This window comes from Lactuca saligna, chromosome 7 (assembly GCF_052625555.1).
Source record: "Lactuca saligna cultivar CGN05327 chromosome 7, ASM5262555v1, whole genome shotgun sequence".
Lineage (NCBI taxonomy): Eukaryota > Viridiplantae > Streptophyta > Magnoliopsida > Asterales > Asteraceae > Lactuca > Lactuca saligna.
In genome coordinates, this window is record NC_136423.1 from 24108615 (window position 1) to 24123203 (window position 14589).

General features: G+C 34.7%; 1 long non-coding RNA gene across 1 annotated transcript; it reads right to left on the reverse strand.

Annotated features, from left to right (window-relative positions):
• Positions 1-8317: 8317 nt before the first annotated feature.
• LOC145005485 (uncharacterized) lies at positions 8318-11943 on the reverse strand. The gene is made up of 2 exons (XR_013662584.1): positions 11671-11943; positions 8318-10269 (listed from the first exon to the last, which is right to left on the reverse strand). It is a non-coding gene; the product is annotated as an uncharacterized LOC145005485 (long non-coding RNA).
• Positions 11944-14589: the final 2646 nt, after the last annotated feature.

Genomic DNA, 14589 nt, shown 5'->3' on the forward strand with positions numbered 1-14589 from the left:
AGAAATGTTACAGCTCTAAATTCTCTGCACTATCCCAAAAACAAACTCTCAATGAAGCTACATGAAATGAAACATAAAACACAACCAAAACTGTGAAATGTGAATAAGATCATTCCTACATACATTGACTTGAAATTTGAATTTAATCATCCAAAATGGGCCACTATTTGAATCCAATTTCATTAGTGTTTGAAATAACACAATATCATCACGTCAACAAGATGAAATTTAAATACTTGCTTCTCCTATACATATCACACTTCCAAAAAAAGAAAAAAGGAATCTACGCATTTCCAGTTACAATTGGTCAATTAGATCTAGCAAAAAGAGCAACTAAACACGTCTGAGCTATGAAAAAGAAAACAAGCTTAAAAGGTTACTAAATTTCCATTCAATGCTAAAATACCTGAACTTGTAGCAAAAGGTAATAGACGAATACATGGTGATGCTGTTTTAAAGATTTTGATGCGAAAGGTTAAATGTTGAAGAATACGCGATACAGGCAACACGATTGAATTCTAAAGATTAAATGTTGAAGACGATAAATACTTCCTCGAATTTTTACCTTTCGATAGACTCTTAACCCTAATCTTGTCACAAATCGAATCAATTAGGGTTTTTTTATATGCTCTTAGAAAAATACGAACAATAATCGATTTTCTCACCTGTCTGCATATCGTAATGTGCTTAGAGTGTGTTCACAAGATCCAGAATTTGGTGAAATGCATGAGATTCTAAGAGTTCGTGAGTTTCCAATGAAGGAATCTCGAAGAACTTCAGTGAGTTTACTTCCACTAAAAGGAATATGGCCATGGTCGTTATCAAGTGTTATGATACATTCCTAAATGAATTTCCATGGTCATATGCTTGACTTTTTGATCACAGGAGATGATCAATGATGACAAATTGAACCTTAAAAAAACATGAGAGATCATTGTTGATCAATCTCGATGAATCGATGATCATGAATCGGGCGATTTAGGGCTTCAAAGATCGCAATTGAAGGTGAACACGAACATTGTCGATCTATAGGTTCGTAAATTCTTCATCGATGATCTGGATATGAAAGATTGTTGATTGGTAGCAGACGTTCATTGTCGAAGAACATAGAGGTGGACCGATTGAGGGAGGATGGAAATGAGGGGAAGATATACGGTAGAGAGAGAGAGGGGGAGAGAGAGAGAGAGAAAGAGAGAGAGAGAGAGAGAGAGACAGAGAGAGAGAGAGAGATGATAAGGAATGGTGATAGGAGACGTATGTGTATGAGTCAAGCTATAACCCCAAAATGCTCCTGATTCCATTTAATTCTGATGCCCCCGTCCCTTTAGTTTTCCACTTATTTACAAAAATGCCACCATGCATCTTGACCATCCTTTTTTTGATCCAACGCTCCACTTTTTGTTCTCGGGTTCTCGGAAAACTATGAGTTCTCAAATGATCATTCCTCTCATTCACTCTCTCTCTTTCTCTATATATATATATATATATATATATATATATGTATATATATATATATATATATATATATATATATATATATATATATATATATATATATATATATTGTAGCTTTATGTTTATTATATTGCATAAATAATTAGACTCCATGAAATTTAACGGATCCACATAATTTTTGTACGTATAAACTTGAGGTTATCAATAAATGAAATCCAAATTGTGAGTTTGCAACAACGGATCATTCAACTTGTAATATAAACCAACAAGCAATCCATTTTTGATTGTTTGTCATACCTAGGTTAATGAAGAAATTGAGAGTACGTAGATGACCTAATGACAACCCACTTTTGTACTCTTAAGTCTGTATACCTTGTTGTTGAGCAATGGTTGTTCTAATGATAGTCACAGGAGTCGGTCATGTGGTCACGTACCACGTTTTAAACGTTTTGTACCCAAACGGGGTACATAGTCGATCCTAACGCCATGCGAAATGCTCTCAGGTACGGATCCTTGGCGATCCGAGCAATCAACTGGTACGATGACGGGGATGCGTTTCTGACGAATTGGATTGCAGCAATTCGTCGATTGGGTTGGTGATTGCAAAAAAAATGGCGATTGGATCACCAATTGGGCGATTGGGCGGGAATTGTGATGTCGATTCCAAAAAGTACCGATTCAGGAAAAAAAACACTTTAACAATTGGTTGGATTCTTCGATACTAGGAACGATTTACTTATTAAATCAGGCCCCTGTCACCATAAACTTAATCTTCTTCAATTAGATGATTCTTGCATTCTACTGTAACATCAAATCGATTTATGCTTTTCTTCTTTTCTTCTCTTCTACAGTTCTACTGTTATTGAATAATAGTTATTCTATTAGTTATTAAATAGCACGACAATTGGTTTGATTCATTGACTTCCATTAATACACTTGCCAATTTATTCTTTTCTTCTCTTCTTCTCTTCTACTGTTATTCTATTAGTTATTGAGAATGGTTTTTGTCAAGGGAAATGCTAGTATTCATGTATCAGATAATGAAACAGAACCATAGGAAAATTTTGTTGACATTGGTGAGAACGAGGACATAACAGTAGGTGCATCAGGAAGCAAAAAAAGTGATAAAGAAGCTGTCAAACCTCTTTTAGAAGAAGTGACTATGGTTGGTTCAGGTACTAGTAAGAATGCTGGGGGATCAAAGCAATGGATTTGTAACCATTGCAAAGTGAAATATACAAGTTCATACACTAGGATTCATACACATTTCTTTGGTGCTCAAGTTGGGAAGATGGCGAAAATTAGAAGATGTCCAGCTATGATTAAAGATCCGTCCAAGCTACAATGAATTTCGAACAAGGTGAAAGAAGCCGAGAGCGGAGGTGTGCCAAGAACTTTAAAAAATTCAATCCTTTCAAAAAATTCAACATAAAAAAGACGACTTGAGGAAGCTTTTGGTGTCATGGAGCTAAATTTAGTGGACATCAAAATCATGAGAGGCTTGTATGCTAATGGTATCCCATTCAATGTCTTGTGGAATCCTCAATTCATTGAGATGATACAAGCCATCAAGAAGTCACCTGTAACATCATGTTTAAAATAGAATAATTAAATAATAGACCCGAAACCCCAAGAAGTAGTTTTATTATTTTTTATATAGTATTAAAGCCCAAATCAAATAATAATTAGTGGAGTGTTGGTTTTGGAAGCCAAATGGTTTATTTTAGACTTTCGAGGGTTAAAGTTTAATTTCAGGATTTATTTTGTGAAGATTTTCAGGAATCAGGGATTATTTGGTAAGATTGGAACTTAAATTGAAAAGATATTGAAGTGCTGAGGGCTGAATGGTAATATTTGGATTTAAGTTGAGGAGAATAAAGGGAGGAGGGGTTGGAATCGTCTAAAAAGCACAAACTTTATATTGGAGACGGGTATTAGTCCCGTCACCCTCCTTGCAGCTCATTCGTTCAAAAGACATGGAACCCTGACCCTAAATTTAGTGTGCAGCCGCCACCCTCCCATTTCCAGTCGCCACCACCCCGGTTGAGACCCCTAACCACTGGAGCAACCCTCTTGTGCTCACCCTGACGCCGGGAAGACGGAGCTATTCGTGTAACCGATGCCTTCGCTCGTTAGGCTAGCTTTCAGTCTTCATCGCTACCATGGAAGCCCTCCTCCGCCGACGAGAGTGTAAAAAACACTCGGGAACCACCAGCCGAGTCCGATCCAGCTATAGCTGACCGATAGCGCCGCTGCGACCACTGCCTTGTGTCACCGATAGCCGCGGTTATGGCTCATTTTATTTGCCGCCTGCCTCCCAAAGCGGTTGAGCTAGTTGTGTTCTCGGTACTCCATCCCATATGGCGCTTGTAGATGTGTGCTGATGGGATTGAGAAGTCGGGTGCTTGTGATGTTGGCCGGAGATCGAGGAAGAACCACCATGGCCACCAGCCATGGTGGCCGCCACCATTGCCATCCCAAAACCGCTGCAATCTCCGCCTTGAGCCACCAGGTGGGTGGCTGGAGAGTATTATGAAATTTGAAGTATGTGTGTGTATTATGTATAGTTGGAAATTCGAGGATAGCCACCGCCACCACCGTGAGGTGGTGGCTGCCGCCATGCGCCATCGCCAACCACCATTAGGTGGCTGTATGTATGTTTACTTTGCTTAGTGTAGTGTGTGTACACATTTATTGTTAGTATCTTCTTTGTAAATTGTAAAATGGAATAATGAAAGGAAATTCCACCACCTTAGGGTGGTGGCTGCCGCCTCCTGCCGCCACCGGCCGCCGTGTCGGGTGGCGGTGTGCTTGCCTTGTGAGTTGAATCGATTGGGGATGCTTGAAACCATAATGGGCCTTGTTAGCCTAATGGGCCCAATGAAGCCAAACGGGCTTAGTGAAAACCCTAATGAGTCTAATGGACTCTAATTGACCCAATAAAACTCTAATGGGCTTAATGACATTCTAGTGGGTTTGATAGACCCAATAAAGCCCTAAATAACCTAAAAGTCCAACAAATTAATAAATAGGCTAGTATTTGGGTTGGAAACCCTAAGTAGGGTTTGGAAAACCCTAATGCCAATAAAATCCTAATTTTGAGAATCATTGGAACACTTACGTGGGAATTATTTAATAACCTAAAATAATAATTAATAATCATTTGCAACTAGCTTAAGGCAATAATGGACTTAATGGATTAAGTCCTTAATGGGTTAAGTAAGAAACACTTAACCCTCATCATCATTTCATGTGAAAGCCCTAATCTCACTCGGACCTTGAATTGGGACTTCCTATCAGGCTTTTGTGATTGGACTATTGGTGGGCCATCCAAGAACAAGTTAATGGACCAAAGTAATTAGATGGGCTTTAGGATAAGGCCCATGTGAGGACTTGGGTCCAATTTGGAAAATTGGGCCATAAATGAGCCATAACCGGAGCTTTATGATTATGTGATAATGGGCCATGGGAATTAGATTGGAATAATTGGATAGGCCTTAAGGAAAGACCATGTAGTGGTCTAGGCCCAATTTGGAAAATTGGGCCATATGTTGGGCTTTGGCCCATGATTTGACCTCTGGGCTTTTATAGTGTGAGTTGAACCTTGGGCTTGTAACCCAATTATTAATTGGGTATTGTTTTATGTTGATAGTGCGAGAATCTGTCAACCAACAGCTGGAGTTGTATCTGCGGGACTTCAACAGTGCCAAGTGAGTTATCCTCACTATACTAAGGGGTCTAAGGTACCAAGGCCGGCCTATTGGATGTATTATCCTAGCAGTGTTAGATGTTGATCATGAGTTAATATTGCATGCTAGTGATGTATGCAAATTGATATGCTAGTTTGGTAGGTTTGTAGGACTACCTGTGATATTGTCCGATTTCCTGTATGTGTATTTATCTATTACATGTTGACATGTTATGTAGGATGGGTTGAGGTTATAATGCTCCGTGAGGTAGCCAACAAATCCTAGAGTATTCCAAATATGAGCTGAGGGCCCGGTAGGCATTCCAGACTCATACTGAGGACTCGAGGAGCATTCCAGATACGAGCTAAGGGCCCGGTAGGCATTCCAGACTCATGTTGAGGGCTCGATAACATTCCAGATACGAGCTGAGGGCCCGATAGGCATTCCAGACTCGTACTGAGGGCCCAGGGGGGTAATCCAGCTTGTAAAGTTGTGGACCCATTGCATGCTATTCAGTTGTTATGATATGTTATTTGTTCATGTATTATTGGACTGTATGTATATCGGTATTTTGGGGGTAACTCACTAAGCCTTCCACGCTTTTATGATAGGTGATATCTTCAAAAAATGGCACCCGGTGGTATGCAAAGGAACCACCAAATCTTGACAAAGAGGTTATGCAAGGTGTCATGGAATCCTTCAATAGATTATTTGAAAATGAAGAGGAAGGAAGATTGTTACGAGAGCAATTCGTAACATTTCATCTGAAGAAAGGTATCTACTCTATGGCAGAAACACAGACGGATGCTTTGACAATGCATCCAATAGATTTGTGGTCAACCTATGAAGCCGAAACCCCGGATTTGGCCTTGTTGGCAAAGAAGGTACTTTCACAACCTATTAGTAGCTCTTCCGCGGAAAGGAATTGGAGTACGTATTCTTATATTCATAATGTGAAAAAAACCGGTTGAATAAAAAAAGAGACGATAAATTGGTTTACATTCACTCAAACATTCGACTCCTATCTCGTTTCCACGAATCATACAAATCCGGCCCACACAAAAAGTGGGACATCAATCCCGAAAGGACTTACATTGAAAGCTCGAGTTCACGATTAGATGACATGGTTTGGGAGTGCTTAGATGAAGAAGATTTGGAGAACGGACAAGGAAAAAAGCAGCAGGTTGATTGACATGTTACATTTTAGTTTTTGTTGGTTTACCCTTCCTGTTTGTGTTTTTGAGTTATTACAAAACTGTTGTTGTTTTGAACTTTTGATTTCCAGCATGTAATCTGTTTTAATTTTCAGCTGGTAATCTTTACAATATGTGTATTTTGGTATTTTGAATTATGAAATCATGAAAAATCTTGCTGGAATTGAGTTTATAAAAATATATTGCTGGAATTCTGTTTATAAATGAAATATACTGCTGCAATTGTACTTCTAAATGAAATAGGTTGCTGAAAATTATGCTAAATATGTGTTCTAAAAACAGGTACACCGTATCGGGACCAATGGTACGCCGTACCGGACACGTACCGAAATGAACTTACCCCCCTCGTACCCGATACACCCAACCTCATGAATCCCGTACCGCACCGTACTGCGAACTATGTGACTATGGTTCTAATTAATATTAATTTTTCCATTAAATAAGTAACAATTATAATCCAAAAAATAATGTTAGACAATTCAACACAATCAGTTATGAATACTTCGTCAAAGAAATGTTAATAAGACTCTCAATTCAGAAAAGAGGACCATTTCTATAAAATGAATACCATCATGACTATTAGCGATTTTGTGATTTTTGTATGCCTTTTATTCTACCAAATTGTGTTAGATACTAACATAGGTTCAGTGTTTTCTTGTTACCAAATGAAGGGGATATTCGCATGAAATTTTCTTGACTTTACGGCGAAATTAAGGAAGGTTCCATAGAACATGTAACCTCTAAGTTATCAAATTTTGTATTATTCAAAACTGTTTTTTTTTTTTTTTTTTTTTTTTTTTTTTTTTTTTTTTTTTTTTTTTTTTTTTCATTCTATGCTTGCTTATTGGAGTTGGATGATTCCTCATTAGCTTTATTTTTGTGATTTTTATATTTATGTACAGTAGTTTTCTTTATATATATATATATATATATATATATATATATATATATATATATATATGAAAAAATGAATATGTAACTTTCATGTATGTAATCTTAGGTATATACCATTAAAATTGATTTCATTTTGATTAAATAAAAACAATTGTTGACATTGTTGGTTTCTTCCTATTGTTTTTGTGATCATATTGTTTCTGATTTCATAATTTATCCCCAACATCTATGTATTTCGAATGTGTTTTTCATATTAGATATATAGTAGGTTTTATAAAATTTCTTTGACACCAACCATATGTATACTTGCATGGTTCTTTTTGATATGCTATTGGAAGAAATTTATTGTATTTTTAATGAATAATTTCAATCATTTAGTATAATTTTTATTTTAAATTTGAATATAAAGATTTATAGGTAGTTGATAATGTATTCTTATACATGGTTTGTGTTGTAAAATTAAAAATTTAAATCTCCATAAAAGTATGTACAAAGGCTATCATCTAGTCTAATAGAGAATACAAGAAAGATGGTAGAGAGATTTGATCGTATTTTGTTAAAACTATGTAGTTTTTAATGGTTCTATACCTAATATTAAATACATAACACTAGTCTAATAGAGAATACAAGAAAGATGGTAGAGAGATTTGATCGTATTTTGTTAAAACTATGTAGTTTTTAATAGTTCTATACCTAATATTAGATACATAACAGCCACATATTACCTAAGTATATATATATATATATATATATATATATATATATATATATATATATATATATATATATATATATATATATATATATATATATATATATATATATATATATATATATATATATATATCAATTTCTTTTAGAAACAAGGTTACATCAGTTGGTTTACCAGTCAAACGAACAAGTTTGAATAAATAATACAATCGAAAATAGTTAGTACCGTATTTTATTAGAACTATTTAGCTTTTAATATCTTAAATAGTTTTCTAAAAAGAAAAACGTATACTTATACGACCGTTTTAAGATGGTCAATCTCTATGAAGAAATTTAACAGGAAGAAGACAAAGGTGGGGCAATTTTCTGCATACTTTCTTCATAACAATTTCGTCATTAAATACTTAAGAAATTAACTGGAAATTCTAGAATTAAGGAACAAGAAACAACTACTGGAATTAAACAAAGGAAACTAAGCTAGTAGGTCATGTTATTGTACATGGAAGGATTTCACGTGGAGATAAGGCCTTATAGTTTGGACTTGGTCTTTGCTGTCGTTAATCTTCATACCGAGTGGGGCTCCGAGTTGTACGTTTGGGTCTTGTTGCAGGGTCTTCATACCGAGTGGGGCTCCCAGTTGTAACAGGGACCTTGTCCTCAAGGTCTGTTGTGGAAGTGGAGAAATGTTTATTTTCCCAGCTAGCTTCTGAAAGATCATGACACGTCCATTTGACTAAAACTTGTTCGAGTTCCTGCACTTGTTGATAGATTGTTCGTTGGTCGATTATAGCTAGCTTCTGGTTCTATCAGTGGAAGATCATCTACCCATGTTGTTGGAAGGGGTAGTATGGATGGAGATTTATTCCCTTAGCAAGATATGAGGATCAGTGACACGTGAAAGATAGGGTGAATACGGGAACCTGGTAGTAGCTCCAAACGGTATGCAACTTTCCCTATACGTTCCAAGATTTTAAATGGCCTGAAATATCGTCTACTGAGTTTGTGATGGTTGTTTATTGCCACAGAAGCTTGGCGGTATACCCTTAAACGAAGATGAAATAGTTCACCCACTTGGAATTCATTATCTTGATGAGATGCTTATTGGCTTGATCGGTCTCCTTTGGCGTGTTTTTCGTAAGGTTTCCATAAGCATGGCGATAATCTTTTGATGTTCAATGAGGGTACTAGAGTGCTTGGAATGTTGTCATTTCAATTGAGCTATGATAACTTGTATTGTACCAAACTTCTACTAGCTATAGGTACTTGCTCAAGTTGGTTGGTTCATCACATGCAAGGTAATGTAGGTAGGCTTCAAGACAACGATTTATGACCTCTGTTTGCACATCCGTTTGGGAATGGTAATCACTCGATTGTAACCGTTTTGTGCCAATTTTCCCAAATAATTCCTTCCAGAAGCAGCTATGGAAAACTGGGTCTCAATCAGAAAAGATGGTTTTCGGAAGACCATGTAATCAATAGATCTGTTGTAGGAAAAGAGTTTCTAGGGAAGCAAGTGTCTAGTGTGGTGGGATGGGATGGCCATGAAATGTATGAAATTTGAGAGTCTATCAACCACAACCCATGTTGCATTTTTCCATGTGACGGTGGTAATTGGGTGATGAAAAAAAATCAATTTATGGTGAATGTGGTAACCTGGAAGGCTATTTGGTTCTAATGATACCTTGCACATCCACTCTTGGCCCGCTGGTTCTGTAGAGTAATATTGCTTCAGTTTCACCAGCCATAGGAATGATAATGTGAGTACATGAGGTGCGGAATTGCGACTAATACCATCTGCTGCCTTACTCTCTTTTATGGGTTTGTAGAACACATCGAATTTTTGTTGATCGGGTGTCTGGATGGCCTGAGTTAGTAACTGCTTCAAGCTATGTTAGTAAGCAAATATGTGGAGTTTCCAGCCAAGCAGGTATTATCTCAACTTCTTGACAACTTTCTTAATTTCTTATAGCTCTCAGATGTATGTGGATGAAGCTTGCATGCGAGGGCATAGCTTTTTACTAAAAAAGAGATTGGTTGATCTTGTTGAGACAATACTACACCGATGCATGTTCCCGATGCAGCTTTGGTGACATCAAAAATCTTGGAGAAGTCTGGTAACTTTAAAATTGGGAGAGACGTCATGGTATTTTTGAGAGAATCGAAGGCTTCTGTTGCTTTGTCGTTCCGTTCTATTGGCATAGTTTTTGACAAAGCACCTCTAGTACCTAGTAAGGCCCATGAATACTCACAAAGGAAAGTTCGCGAGTCGCGGTTTGAGTTCGTCGGGTTGGATCCCTACTAGGGTCCTATGGAACAATAAGTTTTTAGTAAGTCATTGATCACTAGCCATAATCTAGTAACTACTTAATTAGCCAACTAGTGATGTTAAAAAGTGCACAAAGTTCGTTCGGTTCATTATCGGTAAATATTTGATTCGTGGTGCATTGTGTTCAAAAATCCACAAAGACATGAAGATGAACCCCAAAAATTAAGCCTAAATAATATGATTTTTTTTTTTTTTTTTTTTTTTTTTTTTTTTTTTTTTTTTTAAATTTAAAGTCATTTGATATTTATTTGTAATTTAAACCTAAATAATATAAAAATTAGAAATAAATAGTAAACAGTTGTAAAAATTCCCAAATTAATTTGTACAAGTTCTAATAATGTTCCCAAATTTATTTGTAATTTAAGCCTAAATAATATGAAAAAAGTCATCTGTAAGTATTTATTTTGAATTTTTGGCCATTAAATCCTTATTTTTATAAAAAAAAAATAAAGAATTTGTTCTGGCACTTGGGGTTTTACAGAACATTCCTTGAAAACATGAAATTAGATAAAACAATTTGGTTCAAAATTATTTCAGAGCTGAATGGGGGTATTCAACCGCAACAAGTTATGAAATGTAACACTAGCAAATGCATAAGTTCCAAATGCACCTAAAAGTTCAATAATTTGTGTAGAAACATTATAATGTTTTTTAGTTCATCAAATTTTAGGCCTTATGGGATTGATGTGTCAAGTTTCTAAAATAATTTTCTCCAGATTTATAGTGGGGTTTAAGGGCCTTGATCATGTAATGCAAAACTAGTGGTCAAAGAAAAGTGTTTTTTGAGAATCTGTTTTGTAAAAATCATCAAAAATCGAATTCTTAATTTTTTATAGTGAGACCACTTGGGTCCGAAAGCTAACTCAGGGTACTAGTCTTCAGAAAAATAATATCGTGATTTGGTCAAGAAATGAGTAAGTTATGATCTTTTAAAGTCGAGCAAACAAATCTGACAGAATAATAAAGAGTAAAACTCATGAAAACATAGTTCAAACTCCTATTTTACCTAATGATACCAATTTATTTTTCTTAGATTGAAATAGAAAAACATTATATTAAAGATATTCTATAAAAATACTAGTTTCTAACCGTTTGACCTTACATGCAACCAAGTTAGATGAGACTAAACTTTTGAAAAATCGATTTTTGGTGATAGATAAGGCTTACATGTGCTCATCTTTGCTCTTGACTTTGGTTTGATCATGGATCATCACCATTTACATAACATGAAAATTTGTTTTAGTGGTGATCTACAAACATCAAGATCAAACAAATGTTCTTTGCAAGAACATGGCTTAGAAATCGAAAAATAGAATGAGAAAGTGAGTAGAACTTGTAAAATTTGTTATGGATCTTCAAGAGGTGCATGATAAGAACTTACCCTTTGATATGAAGCTTCAAGAAAACCCAAAATAAGGCTGAAAATTCGTGGTTGAGGGACTTATTTTTAGAGAGAGAAAATGAGATTTTATCTCTCTGGATAGACCATTTCTCTTGTTGTCTCTTTGGGGCTATACTCCACCAAATTCGTCCACAAAAATCTAGTAATGTGAGTTAACTTATGAAAAATGAAATGGGAATATCTCTCCCACAGAATATGTCTCTATGATTAGATTTCCTCTCTCTGAAGGGCATGCAAAATCTTACATCGGGATTTTGCATAAAGAAGAAATGTATAATGATTGAGAGAGAGTAAATGGAGAGGGAATAGCCTATGAACAAATTTTGGGAGGAGAGAAGGGATTAAAAGCTTCTTGAAAAGTGGTGAACTTTATAAAAATGACCTCATTTTAAATTTTATAAAATTGTCTTTATTTTTTATAAAAGTTCTAGATATATTATATAAACTTCCAAATGTTTATTTCTTGGTTTTTATTCAAGCATTTTTGTTTTTTTTTTTTTTTTAAATAAGTTCATAGACTTGCATTTTAATTTATAATTGTAGGAATTAATTATTTTGTGATTTAAATTTTAGAAAAAAAAATCAATTGTATAGTTCATATAAACGAAATAATGGTTCATAATATAAGAACGTAGGACTAGACAATTCTTGAATTATATTTTTGATTCATAAATTAAATTATGAATTGCATGAACATTGTCTCAAATTTATATTTAAATCATATTATGATTTAATTAGTTCACATTTGTTTAAAATAGTTAAACTTGTTAAGCATTTGGAATGTCCTAATTGGACACTTAGGGTATTTAACTTACCCTTGAGCTTTAATCTACTGTACATGGTTTGGTATTTTGTTTTAAGGTTGAACTTTGGCACTTTATAACCTAGTTGATGCATTCACAAATCCATGTGAAATTTCAGCGTAAGCTAAGTTCCAACTAATTGTTCCAAGGGATCTATTAAGCCAAGAACTAGTTCATCTTGTGACATGTAGAACAAAGTTATGTTCACACATAAAGATGGTGAGGTTTGAGTTGAGTACTATCCTGAGTTTTGATAGATGTCACATGAGAGGTGAGTTTTCATCATTGTACTTGTGGGTTGAAGGCACCAATGATAACCCACTAGATTATGTATCCTGGTATAGAGGATATCGATATGTTATACCGAATGGTTAGATATGTATCCTGGTAAATGGGATGTAGTATGCCGTAGTGGTATGTCTGTCTATTTGTCTGTTAACTAGTTATATGTTCATTTGTTTATTGGATATATGTTATATGATTTGTATATGTTGACATAGTATGGTTGGATTGAGGTAGTACTATTTTGTGTTGTAGCCAACAAACCCAGGAGCAAGCCAGACATAAGCTATGGGCCTGAAGGGCAAGCTAAACTTATGTTGTGGGATCGGGAGCAAGTCAGACTCATATTGTAGGCTCAGGGGTAATCCAGTCTGTTAGCTGTGGAGCCAGTATAGGCTGTTATATGTTTATGTGGGTTGGTACTTTGGGTGAACTCATTAAGCTTTGGCTTATAGTTTTAGTTTAATGTTTTAGGTATTTCCGATGACAGTGGCAAGACGAAGGCATGATCGTGAACATCCTTAGGTTTTTATGTTGTTTGGATTTTGGGATACTTTGATTATTAATATACACTTTTGAAACAATGATTTTGTAAACATATATGGTTATGGTTTGTTTTTGAAAAGTTGAAATTTATTGTGATTTTTAGGACATTACAACATAGGTTGGGCAATTTTCTGCATTCTTTCTTCAAAACAATTACATCATTAAATACTAATTAACTAGAAATCCTACAATTAAGGACCAAGAAACAACTATTAGAATTAAACAAATGAAACTAAACTAGTGGGTCCTATTATTATGTGTGGAAGGAGTTCATGTGGAGAAAAGGTCTTTTAGTTTAGAGTTGCTATTTCTAGCCGTTAATCTTCATATCATTTAGGTCTTCGAGTTGTATGCTTGGATCTTATAGTAGGCATGCTCGTATCATATACCTACTGTGTTAGAATTACATCGTTATGTTAGAATAGTATTGTAGGTTAACAATTTATTAATGATGAACACAAAATCAACACCATATCATTCTGTTAGTATATGCATCAAATCATTATATTATAATGATATAACAAAAACAATGTGTCATGCATTATGTTTCGGAAGATTTGGGTAGTAACTAGTGAACTTTTTTTCGCATGTTCATAAAGCCAATAATGATTATAGAATCCAAAGTTGATTCCGAAATACCAAATATTTCGACATTTAGTAAGCCAAGAATGGTTTTATACATAGCATTAGATCGACATTCAATAAGCCAAGAACAATGATGTTTGGTTGGTCTCAATGAAAATGTGAGATCGGCAAAAGAAGATTATGGATTTTGCTGTTCTCAAACTTCATGTAAAATCAACATATTGTAATTTTTGTTCATGTATTTTACTTCAATAATTTTTTATGTATCTTCTTTAAGAATGATACATATCAATTGTTATTATTTCTAAGATTTTTTATTCTTTTGATGTAGAGTCTCATAAAATCCAACTATTTCACATGTTATTCGGTTAAATAATGTTTTTGTGTATTATATTCTGTCAAGACTGAATTTTTTTAAAAAAAACAATGACTTCATATTTATAAGTACATTCTTTAAGAATTCACATCATACTTATAAACATATTATGTCAAAATGTATGAATTAAAATAATTATTACCCTTATAGTTAGATTTTTAAAATTAAAAGAAACATTTATCCCCTAAAATCATATTTTTTTTTTTAAAATCTAGTTTAAGTGACTAAAATACCATTACAATATAATTTGTGTTATTATATGGTACATATTATTCCATTGTAATATCATAGACCTTCAAATCAAAG